General features: G+C 36.3%; 1 long non-coding RNA gene across 1 annotated transcript in view; it reads left to right on the forward strand.

Annotated features, from left to right (window-relative positions):
- The window catches only part of LOC138156568 (uncharacterized), a 39247-nt gene extending 28408 nt beyond the window's left edge, over positions 1 to 10839 (forward strand). Inside the window, exons 3-4 of the long non-coding RNA XR_011167187.1 lie at positions 9196 to 9273; positions 10672 to 10839. This is a non-coding gene — a long non-coding RNA (uncharacterized lncRNA). The remainder of the gene's footprint in view (positions 1 to 9195; positions 9274 to 10671) is intronic.
- The last annotated feature ends 9214 nt before the right edge of the window (positions 10840 to 20053 follow it).

Here is a 20053-nt window from a genome sequence, read left to right on the forward strand (position 1 = left end):
GAAAGCCATGATAAAAAAAATAACCTGGAAATTATCCTTCAAGAAATTTTCCAGGAAAATTGCCCTGATATTCAAGAACCAGAGGATAAAATAAAAATTGAAAGAATTCACCAATCACCTCTTTAAAACGATCCCAAAAAGAAAACTCCTAGAAATATCATAGCCAAATGCCAGAGTTCCCAGATTAAGGAGAAAATTTTACAAGCATCCAGGAAGGAACAATTTTACCATTGTGGAAACACCAGGATAACACAAGATCTAGCAGCTTCTACATTAAGGGATTGAAGGGCTTGGAATATGATATTCCAGAGGTCAAAAGGAGCTGGGATTAAAACCAAGAGTCACCTATCCAGCAAAAATGAGTATAATGCTTCATGAGAAAACATGGTCATTCAATGAAATAGAGGACTTTCAATCATTCTTGATGAAAAAAACAGATTTGAATAGAAAATTTGACATTCAATTACAAGAAGCAAGATAAGCATGAGAAGGTAAACAGGGAAAAGAAATCATAAGGAACTTGTTAAAATTGAACTATTTACATTCCTACATGGAAAAACAATAATTGTAACTCATAAGACTTTTCTTAATATGAGGATAGTTGAAGGGAATATATATATATATATGTGTGTGTGTGTATACATACATACATATATTTATGTATAGGAGGATGTATGTGTATATAAATATGTATGTGAGTGTGGGCACATGTGTGTACATGTATACATAGATAAAGGGCACAGGATGGGATGAATATGAAGGGATGATATCTTAAAAATAAAATTAAGTGGTGAGAGTGGAATATATTGGGAGAAAGGGAGAGATAGATTAGGGTAAATTATCTCATATAAAAGATGCAAGAGAACATTGTTACAATGGAGGGGAAGAGTAGGAAGGTGAAAGGGAATGGATCAACTGTACTCTCATTGAATTTGGATTAAGGCAGGAATAACATACCTATTCATTTGGGTACCCTACCCTACAGGAAATCAGGGGGGAAGGGGATAAGGGGGGGTTATAGATAGGAGAGCAGATTGGGGGAGAGGGTAGTTAAAAGAAAACACTTTTGAAAAGAGACAAGTTCAAAGTAGAAAATAGAGCAAATGAGAGGTGGGATAGGATAGAGGGAAATATAGTTAGTCTTTCACAATATAACTACTATGTTTTGCCTAACTATATATGTACAACCTCTGTTGAATTGCTTGTCTTTCCAGTGGGGATGGATGAGGAGTTAGGAAGGGAAAGACTCTGTAATTCAGAGTTTCAAAAAACAAATGTTAATGCATGTCACATGCAACTGGGAAATAAGATATACAGGCAATGAGGTATAGAAATCCATATTTCCCTACTAGAAGTTGTTGGGGAGGAATGGGGGAGGTTATAAGAGAGAACAGATTGGACAAAGGCATATTCAGTAGGCTCACTATTTTAGGGTAGGGGGTAGGGGAGAGACAGGGAGAAAAACTTGTAACTCAAAATCTTGTGGAAATTCATTTTCAAAACTAAAACCAAATAAATAAATTGGAAAAAGGTCTATTTCAAGTTGTGAAATTATATTGTATTCTCTGAGAAAATGAAAGAATTAAGACACCAGGATGGCCCATTTAGCACCTCATCTTAGAACCTTAAAATAGTTCTAAATGTCCTTGAAAATGAAATTTAAGTCCCCAATAATGTCATTTCCTGCCCCTTGACTTTTTCTCCCTTAGGAAATTGTCTTTTTTCTTCTGCCAAATTTCAACTTTGCTTATTTGCTTTTTCAGGGCCATCATTAATGCTTTCCAATCATAACCCCTCCCTCCTCCCACCTAGGACATTTTAAGCACTCCCAGAGCCTTGAATTTAATTTACCTCAAGAGAGATCATTTTTCCTTGAGCTCTTACTGAATTCTCTTTCATCATGTGAAATAAAGAGCAAAGGATCTGGAGTCTGAGAACCTGAATTCAAATACTGCTCCCACACCCTTTTAGTTTCTACCTATATCAATTTGGTCAAGTTCTTTTACTTCTTGGTTCCTTTGCTCTTTATCTGTAAAAATGAAGAGATTGGACCAGATGATCTTCAATATCTCTTCTACCTTGAAATCAAGGAGATCCTATTTCAATGAATGGCTCAGGAGCTATTCAAGAGCCTTATACTTACTGTTCAGATACTTTGATTACTGGGTTACATACTCATTCAAGGGGAAAAATAGACCATCTTTTTCGATTGAAAACTATATTGTATTCTTTACTTAATAAACGGTCACAAAGAATGATAAAAGTCAACCAACCAGGAAACAACTACAGCCTTAATCTTCTCACCTTGAACCCCCCCCCCCCCCACCTCATAGCTATAAGTGAATTTTCTCCTTATCTTGCTTGGATCCAGGCCTTCACCTCACTTCACAGCCACCTCCAAACCATTCCTTTCTAGGTTTCTCTCTCAATCTTCTCTACCATAACTCAACTCTTTACCCTCAAGCACTGTTCCAGTCTTGGAATTCACACATTGAAAATACCTCTGTCCCTAATGTCTCTCCATATGGTTGGATGGCTCCTTGTAGAATCCCCATTTAAGTCATGTCTCACTCTCTAGGCTGACTTCTCCTATTATCATGTCCCCACTTTTGCTACCTTTGTCTCCCCTCTCTCACATTTTCTGCTTCCTTTTATGTTGTCTTCACCCATTGAAATGCAAGCTCCTTGAGGGAAGGGACCTTCTTTCTTTCTACTTGTATTATGCAGTGCTGAGCTGGGCCATCTCCAGTCATCTTGATTTATGATCACTCTAAAGGATAGAGAGAGGTTAATGACTTTGTGAAACTCTGTCTCACTTAAATCCAGTCTAAGTAACAAGTCAAGACCTTTGTGATGTTATTGGCCCCCTTCAAGAATGAAGGAAAAACAATAACATCATACAGCACTTATTACAGACCCTAGAACATAGTAAATGCTTAACAAATGCTTCTTTACTGACTGAATGACTATCACTGAGGGAATGCTATTCTTTTATATGTTGTCTTCATTTGAATGTCAACTCTTTGAGGGGAGAGGCTATCTTGCTTGCTTTTTCTTCATTTTTTAGTATTTCCAGTGCTTTGTAAATTATCTATTATCTATTTGTCTGTCCACCTGTCTTTCTATCTATCTATCCAATGAAAATAGTTAGAGTAGCTAAATTATTCATCTTAAATTTTCATTAAATGTTAAAATAATGTCTTCTCTCTCAAAAAAGTCTAATCCCCTGGATAGTGGAGGGATTGAAAAACTCTTCCTCTGAGGTCAAAGAGAACGTCTTCAAACATCTATCTTTGCCAGCCTCCAAAAGCAGTGAGGCTGTCACTTCCACTGGGGGAAAAAAGCAGTCTATTATTGCTTTATCCTGAAAGAGGAAAAGAGAACTCTTCTAAGGAGCACATGATTTGCAGTGACATCCAGGAAGTGAAATGGAGACAGAAGAGACAGATTGGAGGGGGTAGGGGGACAGTGTTGAAGGGACTGTCTGAGTGGTTATTATTTAAGATCGACCAGTTCTGCCATTGCCTTCCCCAACCATGACCAGCTGGAACAGCCTGAGGCCAGAGGGAGAGGCTTGTCCAATCTATGCTAAACTATCCTGACAGACAACCCATGCAGACCATGAAATGCTTGCCTCCCCTTCTTGTCTGGGAAGGCAGATGTCAAAACCCACATTTTCATAGTCTTTAAAGTTACATTAATGACTTCTCTTTAATTAGTTTTGAATTTGCAAGTTATGTAAAGCCATTGACCATAACTATTATTCATCCAGTGGCTTCATTACAAGTCAGGAAAAGTCAGAGAAAGATGGGCAAGGTACCCAAGTGAAAATAAATGGGACAGAGGTTTGGACCCCTATCAAGGAGATCCTATCTCAATTGGGAGTTCAGTAGCTATAATAGTGCCTCAAAGAAGTTTATTTAACTCATTACTTTCTCTCAGCAAAATAACCCATAAGGGGCAGAGTGAAATCAATGACTAAAAAAAAAAAGTAAATCTCTAACCCTTCTGGGAAGGGAGGACATGCAGTAGTTAGTTTTCTGCTAATCTAAACACTTCCAATATCACAATATTCTATTATTTACTTAAGTAAAAGAGGTAACAAGGTGCAATATTATAGAATTTAACATAGAAAGCAATGTCTGATCACCTTTACACCATTTAGTTTGTAAAAACTCTGGATCTGCAATTTTAAGTACACATGATATTGAAGAAAAAATCAAACATTTCTATGAAAAATATTGTTATTTCAATTAGTCAACAAACATTTGTAAAGGACTTACTATGTGATAGGTACTGTGGTGAACTCTGAGGATACAATCATAAGAACTAGAAAAATATCTTGTATATTTTCATATTTTTCAATTGAAATCACTTAAAAATATAGAACAGACTCAGTTTTTATAATCACATTCATATGAAGAAGGGGAATGGAGCAAACACTAAATGACTCCTATGGGCCAGACACTATGCCAAGCACTTTACAAGTATCTCATTTGACTCTCAGAACAAGAATGTCAGGTAGGTGTTATTATTGTCCTCATTATACAGTTGAGGAAACTGAGGCAGGTAGAGGTTATTATGACTTCCTGGACTCGTGAAGTTAATAAGTTAATAAGTGTCTGAGGCCAGATTTGGACTCAGGTTTTCCTGTCTTATAGCCCAGGGTTCTATTAATTGTGACACTTAGCTACCCCAGCCTTCCTGTATTGTATGGTCCAGCCAAGCTGTATTTATCTCTCATCCTCTACCCTCACAGCAGTAATATCATGAAGAGGAATGATTGGATTATATTCAAATGACCAACATACTTTGTGACTGTGATTTTTTGAAAAATAATTCATCTCCATTTTTAAAATTGTCAACTCCAACACAAATATCTATTTGCATATGATCTGGTAGAGTTAATGCATTTCTATTTTTTTAAGGTGATTGTACTCATAAATTTTCATCCTTTCCTTCTACAGTATTTTACAAGTGGATCTGTATTCTAAATCAATATTGTTCTTTACTGCTATGTCTCTCTAGTTGGCAAAGAGATCAAGTATTTGATAACTAAGGTGGTTTCTGAATCCACTTAGTCTCCTCATTATGGAAACTTTTATATGGGTTAAACTTTTAGAGGAAATGGTAAGCTAAGAAAAGGCAGCTCGGTGGCACAGTGGATAGAATGTCAGGCTTGGAATCAAGAAGACTCCTTTGTGAGTTCAAATCTAGCCTCAGACACTTATTAGCTACAGGACCATGGACAAGTCATTTAACCCTATTTGCTTCAGTTTCTTCATTTGTAAAATGAACTGGAGGAGGAAATGACAAATCACTGCAGTATCTTTGCCAAGAAAACCCCAAATGGGGTCATGAAGGGTCAGACACAATTGAAACAACTGAAAGACCACAAAGAAATGGCAATAATCAATAGCAATGTCTTCTCATTTTTCCAGTTCAAAGACCTGGTTGAAACTGTTATACTCAGACATGCTTCTTTTTTCTCATTCTTGTCCATTCTTATTTGATGCTAACTTGGATGATTGTTCAGATTTTTCCGTACAAAGACTATAATACTGATTGTACAAAGACAGATGATTTTGATATGACCTCCACTTCAATAATCTGTCACTTCTTGTCTAGTAAGATAGAAACAAATCAATTTGTGTGTGTGTGTGTGTGTGTGTGAAATTGTTCAATGGTCATGATATCTAGTGTTTTCTGACACTTACTGAAGAAATTATTCAGAGAATTCAGAGTAATCTATATATATTTGGGCAGTTTTCATTGATAAAAATAAAAAACATATATTCTATATTACCTTAAACATTCTAATGAAAATCACCAAGTGTTAAAGTATATGTTGGCTTGATTTGGATGGTCTTTAGATAATCAGCAAGCATTTATTAAGTGTCTACTATATGCTAGGCACTACGCTAAGGTTAAGTGTGTTATGATGCTAAAATGAGGTAATGGATACAAAGTATTTTGTAAACCTTAATGGGGTATATAAATGCCAGTTTTCATTTTTATTATTGTTAGTCTACAATCACCAGACCTCCAATCTGGTGATGACTTCTTTCCCTGAGCCTTCTACTGCACTCCTGCTGAGCTCAAGCAACATTTATAGAGTAATACTATGATGTATCAGTAAATGTTTAACAACTGGGCTCTTCACAAGGAAAAAAACATGTATACACACACTTTAAAGTTTATTCTGCATCATTAACTCTTTCTTACATTTAGAAAATCAACAAAACCATAAATCAAGCCCTAATTTGTATTTCTGCATTGTTAATATACTGAAAATATAACAATGGGCATTCAACAATTAGAGTTGGCTCTGTCCAGTACCACCCTAGCTAGGCATCTTGTCAAATTTTTGTAGCACTTTCCATAACATTGTCTCTTCTGATATAGATTTTGGTAAACTAAATGATATTCTTTACTTATACTTTCTACGCCCACTGTAAGACAAGATGATCAAGTGTCCCATGATAAAATGTTACCTAAAGTTTTCAAGAAGAAAATGAAAATAAACTCTGCCAAGTTCTATGCTTTCCTCTTCTTATATACTTGTTTAGTCACCCTGTCAAAAAAGGAAATAAGATTAGCCTTGCATGACCTGGTCTTGATGAAACCATGCTGGCTTTTGTTAATCTTTGCTTCCTTTCCCAGATGTTCATTAGCCATCATTTTAATGATCCATTCTCAAATTTTCTGAGAAAACAAAGTTAAGCCTGATGATCTCTAGTTCACAGACTGTTCTCTTTCTTTTTTTGAAAATCAGTCCATTTGCCTTTCTCCAGTCATTGTGTAGCATTCCAGTTTTTCACAGTCCCTTGAATTTCACTGACAGTGGCTGAGAAATCTGCTATTTCTTAATTTTATTTAACAGAGCATTGATATCTTTTATTTTTACATTAACTAGATTTCCCTCTATCTCCTAGAGAATAATTATTTATAACAACAAATTTTAAAAGAAAGGGAAAAAAGAATAAGAGGGAAAAAAAATCAACAAAACCAAACTTAAGAATCTGATCTTATGTGCATTATCCAAGAACTTTGTATCCTAAACCTCTGCAAAGGAATGAGTGGGAAAGGTGTTTGCTTATGTCTCTTCTTTGGGGACAAGCACTTTAAAATTTTTTTTGTAATCTTTTTCTATTGTTTTGCTCTTTCCATTTGACTTTGAAGTAGCCATTGTATATTTTGTTTTCCTATATGTCTTTTTTTTTTAAAGCAATCAGAGTTAAGTAACTTTCTCAAGGTTACATGGCCAGTTATTTCTGGGTGTGGTGCTGAGTATCTGAGGCCAGATTTGATCCCCAGGTCATCCCAACACTGGAGCTGGTGCTCTTACTTGCTGAGCCACCTGGCCGCCCCTAAGCAATTGGGGTTAAGTAACTTACTCAAGGTTATACGGCCAGGTGTTTATGGGTGGGTGCTAAGTGTCTGAGCCCGGGATTCGATCCCCAGGTTATCCCAACACTGGAGCAGGTGCTCTTACTCACTGTGCTACCTGGCCACCCCTTTTCCTATATGTCTTTACCATCACTTCCTATATTTTGATACTTCTTTGTATTCATCATTCTCATTGTTTCTTTTTTTTCACCTTTTGGAGGGCAATTGGGGTTAATAACTTTCCCAAGGTTACACTGCTAGTTGTGTGTGTGTGTGTGTGTGTGTGTGTGTGTGTGTGTGTTAAGTCTCTGAGGCTGGGACTGAACTTGGGTCCTCCTGACTCCAGGGCTGGCGTTTTACTCACTGCACCACCTAGCCACCCCAATTCTCATTGTTTCTTTAAAAAAATAGTAATATTCAACCATATTCACATAATACAATTTGTTTGGCCACTCCCTAATCAATGCCTTCCATATCTTTCAGTATTCAAGTATGTAGTTTACCTGGACTATATGATTTGAATTCATCAAGGGAAGGTAGATGCTAACTTTTTTAGGCTATCAACTTCATGGGAACCATTTTTGTTTTCTCATTTTCACTATTAAGGTCCTTCTCCTTTGCAGAGGCCAAGGAATTCATTGATAATTGACAAATATCTCACAAATAAAATACGAACAGTCAATTTTTAATAAACAGTTGAAAAAAGTTTACATTATCTGCTGCCTTACTAGTTACTCCATTGTCAGCATAGAAACAGAAAAGCATAACACAGGACTGAGGGCCGTTTTGTATTTTTCTGTTTTGTTGATTGGCATGCCCAAAGAATTCATCACCTTGAAGTCAAATTACCAGTGACAAGTTTCTACATATAGAAAACATATTCAGCCTCTCAGCAAGACCATATTCAAAGACTTTTGAACTTTATTAGAAACTGACAAATCTTATATCCCACCAGCATAGATGCTAAGAACCCTTGGGGCAACTCTACTCTAAAACAGTGGTTACAATGAAATGACCTGGGTTGCTAGCTGCCCTTTTTAAAAACTACTTTTTGGGGTTTTATTGGCCAGGTTTCTATAGATCCTCATCACATACACAAAAAGACACAATATCAAGATATTTAAATGACAGTCTAATCTGGAACTCTGCCTGAAGTATGATGTAGTACGAAGGTAGAGTTGAAAGCAAAATACACGATATAAAGATTACTTTGTTAATTTCAACCAAAATAGCATCACTTTCACTTGAATGACCCAAATAATCTAGTCCAAAACAGATGATTTTCTCTGAATTATGGTAATTTGGTTAATTGATACAACCCACTTTGCTAAAGATCTGATCCTTGCCTACAGAACAGCATTTTAAAAATTAGAGCATTTGCTCCAGGTGGAGCAGAGCATTTGTTCTGCTTAAGGTCTTACATTTTGTTTATCTTTTCCTTTTTTCATTAAATTGATTTTATATCACATTCATTTCTGTGTGTATGTGTGTGTGAATGTGAACTCCTTGTAAACAAGTATCACCTTACTTTTCTATTTGAATTCCCAGTTCTTATCACACTCATAGTAATGGCTAAATAAAACATTTTCCATTGATTCATTCATTCACCTCCCCTACAAGTGAACCTTTCCTGAGTCTCCAATCACTGCTGAATATAGGGCAGGATTAGATCTGAGTGGAAGGGAATTCTGAGCAAAATTTTGTATGCAGTTTTTCAATATAGCCCTATCATCTTTGACCTTTTATAGGTTGTGTCTTTGTGAAGGGCTGATTGCCTCACTAGCTTGCCTTTTCTTCCTCCTTCAGGTACCAGTTAGGTATCAGAGAACTAAAAAAGAGGAAGCATGAGTGACCATCAGTGATGGGGAAGGATACAGTCACCAGGTACTGTTTCTGCTGCTACTCCTGTACTATGTGAGATTCTATCTGCTGTGATCAGGACCAGCCAGAGGTGATAACCTAACCCAGAAGCAGGTAGAAAGCTGTGACTGCAGGCAGCATTGATGCCAGGGTCATGTTTCAGAGGGCCAGAACCTATCACTCATTTTAGAGCAAAGAAAAAATATTAAGCAAGATGGTAGTAAGAAGGCTTTTTCTCCTCATACCATCATTATCTTGTTCTTTAAACACCTGCCAAACACATGACCCCTCCCATTTAGCTTTGCCTCAATCTATAGGTTTGGGTTGAAGTAATTTCTTTACCATTTAATTTTACAATATTTTATAAACTGTTTTGTCATAGTGTAGATTGTATGGTAAATATTTTTAAAAATCATATTAAAGGAAGTCTCTCAGACACAAGGTGGGGGGGTAAGATAAAAAGTAATTTCCAAAATGTATGAGTATACATATTTATGTAGCTCTATACGGGTAAATATACATTTGATATGTATGTGTGTATATACATCTTTATGTATGTATGTATATACATGTATACTATACATATACACACATATATACTGTGGCATTTAAAAAGTTTGAGAGACCATTTCTGGGTAATTAGTAATTTTGTTAATAAAAGAGGTCAGTGCTACTCTCAAATGCCAAAGACCCTGATGGCAGTAGGCTCAAGGTTTATATATGGCCTTGGAAAAGTGGGTATTCCAAAGGATGGTAATTAACTCCAATTGGTTAAGAAGTAATGAGAGAGAATGAATATTACAATGAAAGGCTGGAACTATTCTAATGAATTTTGATTATTTCATTTTCTTCTAAATTACTCCCAGTCTTGGGCAATCTAATCAAAAAATTTATCCCTACCCAAAGTTTAGTAGAACACAATTGGATAAAATTCCTTGTAAGGTTGGGTGGGGTCTGACCAAGATGGAAGAGAGTCAATTCAATCTTATTGTCAGTAATGTCCTTTAAGAGACTGAACTTTGAAATGAGGACTACAGAAAAAGGGGAAACTCTGGATCTCCCCAAATTATTGGTTATTAATTATCATCTCTCAATTCATACACTTATATATGTGTGTATATATATACATCTATACATATAGTACATACATCTATTAACATATACACACAGGCACACATTCATACCTATTTCCATAGCCACTCAGGACAATGGGAAATGAAGTAATGTCACAGCATGTACTAAGGGCTATAGAATTTGTTGTGGAAATAACACAGCCTTTGGGAAATCCAACTCATGTTCACTAGAGATCCTTTTAGCCACTTGGCTAGTGGCTAAAGTGTGGCACCACCTGGTGGCCAGATTATATGATACATACCCTTCCTGGTTTGTAAATTAATAAAATGACAGCTTTCTCTTTTGTAGGCTTGTAAAAAGGAAGGAAACTGTATGTAAAATGCTACTGCTACTTTAGCACCTGAGCTCTCACCTGGGAGACCAACCAAGTGCACAGGCAGATCAAAAAAAGAAAAAAGTCAACAAATCCAAGGGATACATTGATCACAACAGATAATGCCCTCAATATGCCACAGTCTTAGTCTTCCACCTCTCCAATGAAGGTAAGGAGGTACACAGTCTAATCTCTTCTCTGGAACCCAATTTACTTGTTCAAAATGCACAACATTTAGTTTCATTTTTTGTTTACATTTTTACACTCATCATTTGTATTGTTTTCCCACTTCTCACTTCACTCTTCGTCAGTCAGCAAAACAGCTTCCCATGTTTCTCTAAATTCTTCCTTTTCATTGTTTATAATAGTGCAATTATATTCAAGTCCAATAGTGTAGTATACATTGTTTAGCTATTTCCCAATCAATGGGCACCTATTTTGTTTCCAAACACATGCTTCTGTGGAGTATTGCTATTCATGTTGTATTATATTTGGAACTCTTTGTCTTTGATCTCCTTGTAGTATATGACTAGCCATGGGATATCTGGGTTAAAGAGTCCTGATGTTTTAGTCACTTTCTTAGAATTCAGATTACATTTGTACCTTATAAAGGGCGAGCCCCTTTCCGATGTGAGTGAATCATTTTACACAATGTAAAGGATATAAAACATTTAGTAGGTTCCTTTGCACCTCCTAAAGGACGTGAAATTTTTAGTAGAATATTTGCATATTAAAAGGCAAGGAAACCATCTGTTCAGTTAGCAGAGATAGAAAACCTTTTCCTCACTTATCATTAACATAGACAAAAAGGAAAATCTTCTGGGTTGTTTGTTTTTAAATACAGAACTGCACCAACCCTCCCCTACCTCACTCCCACCCCCAACCCCCAAACTGCTTGGTGATTATTGGGTAAATGACCATTGCCTAATTATAGCTTAGCCTGGAGAGAAAAAGATTTGGGAAAGACACTGGTTAGTCACCATAAGTAAGAATGAAGTCTTTCACTAAGGGGATCTGATGCTGTACAAAGAATTGTAAAAAGGAAAAGGAATCTCCAGCATTTGCTTGCCATGTTGATCCTGTTTTCTATCCTTCTGTATTGGAGGTGACAGGTTTCAGAGTAGAACAGAACTGGGGAGGCTTGTGATCATCTCAAAGAAAAAGAGACCCTGTTCCTCCTGGGTAAAAAAAAAATCACAGAAATACCACAGCTAAGGTTTCAGTTCAGTTGAAGCTGGAGGTGATGCATACTACCACTCTCCAGCAATCAGCAAGCCCAGGGGGTCCAGCAGATTAAGCCGTCCTACAGAGATGTCATTTGTTACATCCTCTCTACACATAGGCTTGTGTACCCTTTGTGTGTGTCCTCTCTTTTCGTTGACACTCCATATTTTTATGAGAATATACCCCAGATTATCCAGGGAAAGTTTGGTGGCTCTTGTAATTACTCCAAAATGCATTTGCTTTGTGCTAAGTATATCTGCTGGCTGACTCTTAAAGGTCTCTTGGAATAAAAACCATTCATCCATTTTAGAAAGGCAAGATTGCTTAGTATGAAAAGACAGCTGGCCAAGCGCGGGCACAACACTTCTTTAAGAAATTATTCTTAAGCCTAAAAGGATGGAAGTAGTTTCATATATTTATATTATATGTGTGTCTGATATATACATCTATGAATTGTATATGTATATAAGTGTATATATAAATGATATAAAATATTATGTCTAGGTAGACATTAAGATATCTGTTTCATTCCAATTTTCCCATAATGTCTGAATTTAATCACTCAAACAGAAAAAGGATATAAACTGAAGATTTATCTGAGGGTCACTGACAATAATCTGGTTTTAATGGCTAGCAATTTTGCTGGGCATGGAAGTATATAATTTGTGGGGAAAGGAGAAGAAAATGATTGCTACAAGCAACTGGAAAGGGGCAAGTTTTCAATATAAGCAACTAAACCAGCTTCTACAAAAGTAGACACAAAGGTTGATGTTGGTAAGCTACAGTTTTGGGGGTAAGTAGCTACAGGGGCTGGTGAAACCTATGAAAAATATTAACTCCTGATGTCTCATGTCCCAAGGACACTTATGGATCCAATACTAAAAGGACTCGCCACTTTGAGATGATAAAGCCTCTGATCAACAAGAGACACTAACTTTTAAAGTCAAAGGGATGCCACCCTCTAGCTTTCTCTTTCCTTTGATTCTTCAGATCAGACATTCCCCAAATTATTTGACCTAGCACCCCATTTTCTTTTTTTTTAAAGCAATTGGGGTTAAGTAACTTGCTCAAGGTTACATGGCCAGTTACTTCTGGGTGTGGTGCTAAGTATCAGAGCCCAGATTTGATCCCAGGTCATCCCGATTCCGGGGCCAGTGCTCTTACTCACTGAGCCACCTGGTTGCCCCCTAGCACCCCCTTTTCAAAAAAAATTACTCATCACTCTGCCCCTAGAAATCTACTTTCTTTAACCCTTTAATTTTTTTAATTTGCATCATTTCAAAAAATATTTTTAAAATGAATAAATCTAATAAATTTATTGTAATAAAAAATAAAAAAATAAATTTAATAATTTATTGTAAATTTAAGTGCTTTTTCTTGCATTGAAATTTTGATGATACAATATCATGTCATTTAACCATACAGTATTATATTGTAAAAAAAAAAGTCATTACACACATATTCCTTTGATGAATTCTAGATTTCCCAAAAATGCACCACAAGCTCAACTGCCAAAACTTGTTTAAGACCTGTAGGGGGACTTGACCACTGATTAGTTATAATTTGAATTTTGTGTGTTTATTTTGAAAATAAGGTAATCATTATGACTTTAGCTCTATTATGTAACAGATGAAACTCGTGAATATTTTTTTAATTCTCTTCTTTCCTTATGCTTCCACAGCTCCCTTATTTTTATTCAGTGCCCCCCCATTGCACCCGAGGCTACTACCACCACCAACCCTGGATCATTCCAGCATACACACACACCCAGGAGCAGTGTAGCCCACTTTGGGAACCTGTGTTCCAGATGGTAACAGGTATGTGGGGAGTTACCATGAAGAGTGGAGGAAAGGTGGCCTTCTTCATTCTGGCAGCCATGGTAACTGCCCCCATGTGGCATCTAGAGAAGGGGCTCAAGGATGATGCTAAGTAACTTTGGGTCTGGTTCCCTCACTACCTTTTGTGCTTTGTCTTTCTTTGCCTGATCATAGGTGACTAAATGATGATCTTGAGGTGGACATGTCCAGATATGAAGGGAGTAACATGAATTTCAGAGGCCAGGACTTTCTTAGTCCTCAGTGACTACCACCTGTACTATGGGCTTCATCCTCTCCATATCAACTTACAGTGCATCTTGGAAGAGGTTGCCACCACAGAAGGATATGCTGAGTCCTTGGTCAGGTTTTCCAGAAGATATGGACCTAGTGAGAATTTTTGAACAGTGCAGAGTCAAAGCGAAAGCTAAAATGCTCATTCATCAGTCTTGAAAACTATTTTATATTTTTATGGTTTTAAATCTCAGCTCCCAAAGGGAAACATCAATAATTCTAAATAACCACATCAGCTTCTTTTAATTTTCCTCAACTCATGCCTATGGGTTGTGTGTGTTTAAAGCATTTCCTTTATAAATAGGAAATAAAGAACTGCCTCGATCTACGTTATACACTGAACCTATTTTTTACTCCTTTCTTTGGGGGAGACCCTAAACATGAGTCAAATCAAAGGTTTAAGTAGCTTTCCTTGGGCTTTGGCATGAAACTATAAAGAACCAAGGAATACAAGAAAAAAAAAAGCCTAACTCTTCTCTGAGATGGTGATGCTCCCACAAGATGGAGCCCATTCTGTCTTTATAGAAATGGGGAGGGCTAGAGTCCCATCCTCCCATGTCCAGAAAAGAGTATTTATTGTTATGTAGACTAAAGGAGAAAATGCTAAAAAGGAAAAAAAAAAAGATCAAGGAAAGAGAACAAAGAGAAAATGAATGAGGATTTAGAAAGGCTGAAAAAATAATGTACTTTTTTAGCCCTAACTTAGTCCTTAAAAAGGAAAGGGGGTTCGATGGCTAGGTGGCAGAGTGACTAGAGCACTGGCCCTGGAGTCAGGAGGACCTGAGTTCAAATCTGACCTCAGATACTAAACACTTACTAACACTGTGACCTTGGGCAAGTCACTTAACCCCAATTGCCCTGCCTTCCCCCCTCCAAAAAAGCAAAAAATAAAAAAAGGAAAGGGGTAGATTATTGGGAATTAAAAATCACCTTGTCAATGCCACTGTTGATGAAAAGCAGCTGAGGGAATACTCAAGGAAAAATGGAAAATATACAAATTAGTAAGGCCATGTGACATGCCCTTCAGGATTAACTAATGATGAAGGGAATGGAGTACAATTGTTGAACTAAATGAATCACTAACAGTTTTTGCTTTAAAAAAACAACAACAGTAAAAGATGCTAAAGCTAATCAGAATCCAGAAGGGAAAGGGGGAGATCAGGGACATATACAAAATGGAATCAATATTTTCAAAGAGTGAAAGTTCTATCTTGAAATGTAGTGCAGTCAACTGAGTTTCAATCAATCCTTAAATACAATGGAAAAACAGAAATGGAAAAGACAAAAATGTATTGTTCAATATCTGTACCCAGTTAAGGGAACTAGATATCTGTGACCTTGTGTGCATGGCTTCTGAAACTAAGCTAAAATCACATTGATCAACTCATTGAGTGCTTGACAACAGGGGCTGATAAGGGGACTGATTGCTTGACATACAAAATTTGTTCCATCACATATCCAGGAAGTGAATTGAAAAGAGAGGAGCTGTGTCTTAGGAGAGAAAACAAATCTGTAACCACTTAACCTTTAGGACCCAGATGAGGAATAAGAAAGATGGATTTTTATCATGGCAGAACATTCTAATAGTCTTTCTTGGCAAAAATAGTAAAGCAATCTGTATAAAGAAAAGGGTATTCACACATTATATACACACATAGATATACACTGCATACCTACACATGTACACATATATGTTACAAGCATATATTTTACGTATACATTACACACACACCTGTGTACAGGAAATATATCTGTATTTTTGTGAAATGAAATGCTTGCCATGCTTTAAAAAAAAACAAATATGCTACTCACTCATTTTTAAAGAAGTTTGTGCTTTGGACTGTGATATTTGATTTTATAGTAGTGATGTCTTGATGGTATAAGTAAGACTGTCCAGTTGTAAGCTCCCTTGTTTAGATGAGGATTCCTTTCTGGGGTTAGGAACAAAGCAAAGCTAACTAGCACATCTCTGTTTTGGTTCAGACCCATAATGAGTAGAATCCCTAAAGAGGTGAGTAGAATTCCTAAACTGAAATGCCCTCAATGAATAAAAATCAATAATTCAACATTAGTCCATAATTATTTGGCAGCTAGGTGTTGTAGTGCTGGACAGAGTCAGAAATGAGTGCCAATCTTGTCCTAGACACTTATGAAATGTCTGACCCTTGGTAAATCATCTACCCTCTCTCAACCCCAATTCCCCCATCTGTAAAATGGACATAACACTAGAAACTATCTTACAGGGATTTTTGTGAGGATCGAATGAGTTAGCATAAGTAAAAGTACAAGGATTATGACTTCTTCAGGATCATACAGGTAGTATATATCAAAGACAGGACTTGAAATTAGGAATCTTTATGACTCTCTTCATTATATCACTCTGCCTCTCAGCTCACCCATGTGAAGATTAAATGGCAAACTTGGCCTGATTAGCCAAGGTCATTTGGGGTAACCAGGAAAAATCAAACAATTCCACATGTGCATCAGGATATAATGGAAAATGAGCATGAATTCTCGCTATACATAAAACAATCTCTCATGTTTTCCTTTAAAAAATAATTGATATTTCTCATTTTTACATAGCCTACATTTCCCAACATATTCCTTGTATTCCTCCTCTGTCTCACAATGCCATCTTTCATGAAAAAGAATAAAAAAGGAGGGGGAGAACGTTTGTCAAAACTAACCAACACATCTGAAAAGTCTGACATTTAATGTAATTTTCCACACCCAGAACATCTCAACTCTGCAAAGAAGAGGGGGAGGTACCTCATCCTATATCTTTAAGGATAATTTGTCTCATTGTAATTTCACTATATTGAGTTTTAATTGTATATTTTGCCTTTCTTTGTTCTGTTTATTCCACCTTGCATAATAAAAGCTTTCCCATGATTGTCTGTATTTTTCCTATTTATAATTTATTACAGTGATTGTAATAAACCCTAATTCCACTACATTCATGTACATACCTCATCTAGCCATTTGCCAATCTATGGGTATTTAGTTTCTTTCCATTTTTGGTTTTTCAAATACAAAAAGTATCGATGTAACTTTTTTATTGCATATGGAGATCTTCATCTCATCATTTGACCATATTTGGACATATGTCTGTCAGTATAATCTCTGGTGCAAAGGATATAGACATTTTAGTTACTCTGTTCAAATGATTCTAGATTGTTTTCCAGAATGGTTGGGCCAATTCATTTCTTCAGTCAGCCAACAAATATTGAACAACCATTTACTATTTTCAGGGCTCACGGAGACTAAAAGTTTACAAAGAAAGATAAAAACATTTGTCATCTTCAAAGAACTTACACTCTAATGAGAGAAACCCCATAAAATTTCTAGGTACATAAAGATAAATAGAGTAAATGGAAACTAGTTTGAAGAGGAGGAAAAACTAGCAGGCAATGGTAGTCACTGGATTTGATCTGAGTCTTAAAGGAAGCCAAGGAAAATAAAACATACAGATGACAGGGGCAGAATATTCTTGGAACTTGAAGTGAGAGTTTGTTTTAAACCAGTGGTGTCAAATTCAAATAGAAATGGATCCCTGCAGTACCACATATTGAATTAGAACCACATAGGACCACAAATGAACATCATCTATGTTATACTATATTCTTATTCATGTTGTTAAATGCTTCCCACTTATATTTCAAGTTTTTTCTGGCCATACTGGGGAGTTATGTGGGCCTGAATACGAGTTGGATGGCTCTGCTTTAGGCTACAATTTTCATGTTTATAGATGCCTTTCACAGAATAATGAAATCTATGAATCCTTCTCAGAATACTTATTTTGAATGTTTGAAATAAAATACTTAGGAATGCAAAGGAAATCAACTCTATTGAAATATAGATATATTTTTTCAAGTTTATGAATGTCTTGTTCAGGACCCTAAACTTTAGAATAAATTGCTAAGTTTACTATTTTAGAAAAATGTTGATGACCTTTGCCCCAGAAATTATACTATGGGCAATGATGAGACTCTATGGAAAACCCAATGTTCATCCAACTCCTAGGTAGCTTTTAAAATGATTATAAAGGATTCTTCCAGCACTTCCTACTGTAACTTAATTTTCAAAATGCAACCAAAATGATCCTCCTTTTTTCTCTGCTCCAAGTTAGTTCCTGATTCCTCGTTTGTGAAATGAAAAATTCCTTGTTATTGTTATCTTGCTTTGATTCAGTTGGGGATATATTCAACTTCTAACCAGCCTCACTGTAGCCCTAAGGAATTGAGATCCAGGTTTTATCAGATACCCTGGCAAAGTTTGTATGCTGCAGACAAAATGCACCACAATCATGACTGATTGACTAATTTCAGTCCTGTTTACAATCAATACTGATGCCTGCAACTGAATTGATTGTATAGGGATGCTCATTATTTATTAAGACAACTAGAACCATTGGCTAAGAAATTATGTAGTCTATTAACATTCAAGGTACAAGGTCTAGTCCATGTATCTTTATTTGAGACTGAACATTTAAAATTACCCATAGATTTTTCTTCTTCATGATATTGAGCTCAATTATCTTAACTAGAGATCGAGAGATAGTATGCAATAAGCCTAATTGTGCTAAACTTTCATGGGTAGGTGGGAGTTCTTAGCTCACCACATGAAAGCAATAATATCTATGTGCCTTTCATAAGGTTAATGGATTGAGGATATCCTACCATATCCTACCACCATTTATTCTCCCAGTAAACTCCTACATTTATCTCATTGGTGTCCCCTTTGGTTCCTTTTGCTTTCACACCTCCTCCATGCCCTGACGTGCCCTCCACTGCTCCAGCTAGGGGAGAAGACAAAGATAGCTTTTCTCCTGCTCTGCTCCCTAAAAAGAGCACACAACCCATAAAATAGGGGCTCTTAAAGTGGGATTCATGAACTTAAAAAAAACTGATAACGATCTCAATAGAATTAATTTCTTCTGTCATCCATTTGAAAATATTATTCTATGTAGGCATTCATGAGCTTTACCAGATTATCAAAGGGTTCTGTGACACAAGATTAAGAACCCCTGCCTTAATATTATAGGATTGTAGTTCAAGAGTTGGAAAGGTCCGCAGAGACAATATAGTCCCAACCATAATTGTTTTTGAGGCAATCAAGGTTCAGTGACTTGCCCAGGTTTACATGGCTGTTAAGTGTCTAAAGACAGATTTTATCTCAGGGCCTCCTAACTCTACGTTTAGTGCTCTATCCACTGCACCACCTAGCTGCCCTGCTAGCTGTAATTGTAAATATGAGTAAACTGAGACCCAGAAAAGTTAAATGATTTGCTAAAAGTCCTATAATAACACCATGAGTTTAGTATAGAACAGTGACTGTTTCTTCCCTTTTACATATATGGAAACTGAGTAAAGAGCAGAGCTAAGATTTAGCTTAGATTCTTGGACTGAAAATTAATTCCCTTTCTATTGTACCACATTGTGTATATGTTTTCAATTTTATTTTTATTTTCAGCTCCCTATCCTCTCCATCCCTCTACCCCTTCTTCCATTCATTGAAAAAGCAAGAATTACAATATCTTTTATGAATATGAAGACATGCAAAACATATTTCCACCATTAGTCATGTTAAAAAATAAAAGAAAAAGAAAGAGGAGAAAAATGTATGGTTAAATTTTCTCTCTGAGTCCATCAATTCTCCATCTGGAGATGGATAACATTTTTCATCTTGAGTCCTTTGGAATTTTGCTGGATATTATATTGATTGTGGTTACCAGATCTTTCACAGTTGATTATCTTTATAATGTTGCTGTTATTGTATAATATGTCTGGTTCTGTTTACCTCACTCTGCATCAGTTCATATAGATCCTCTCAAGTTTTCCTAAAACCATCCCCTCTATCACTTCTTACAGCACAACAGTATTCCATTGTATTCATATTCCATAACTTGTTCAGTCATTCCCTAATTGATGGGCATCCCCCCAATTCTTTCCTGCTACAAAAAGAACTGCTAAAAATATCTTTGTACACAAGTGTCCTTTCCCCTTTTTGTTTGATCTTTTGGAGT

This window comes from Petaurus breviceps, unplaced genomic scaffold, assembly GCF_028583685.1.
Source record: "Petaurus breviceps papuanus isolate PSGF00001 unplaced genomic scaffold, PetGlider_PUasm1.0 156, whole genome shotgun sequence".
NCBI lineage: Eukaryota > Metazoa > Chordata > Mammalia > Diprotodontia > Petauridae > Petaurus > Petaurus breviceps.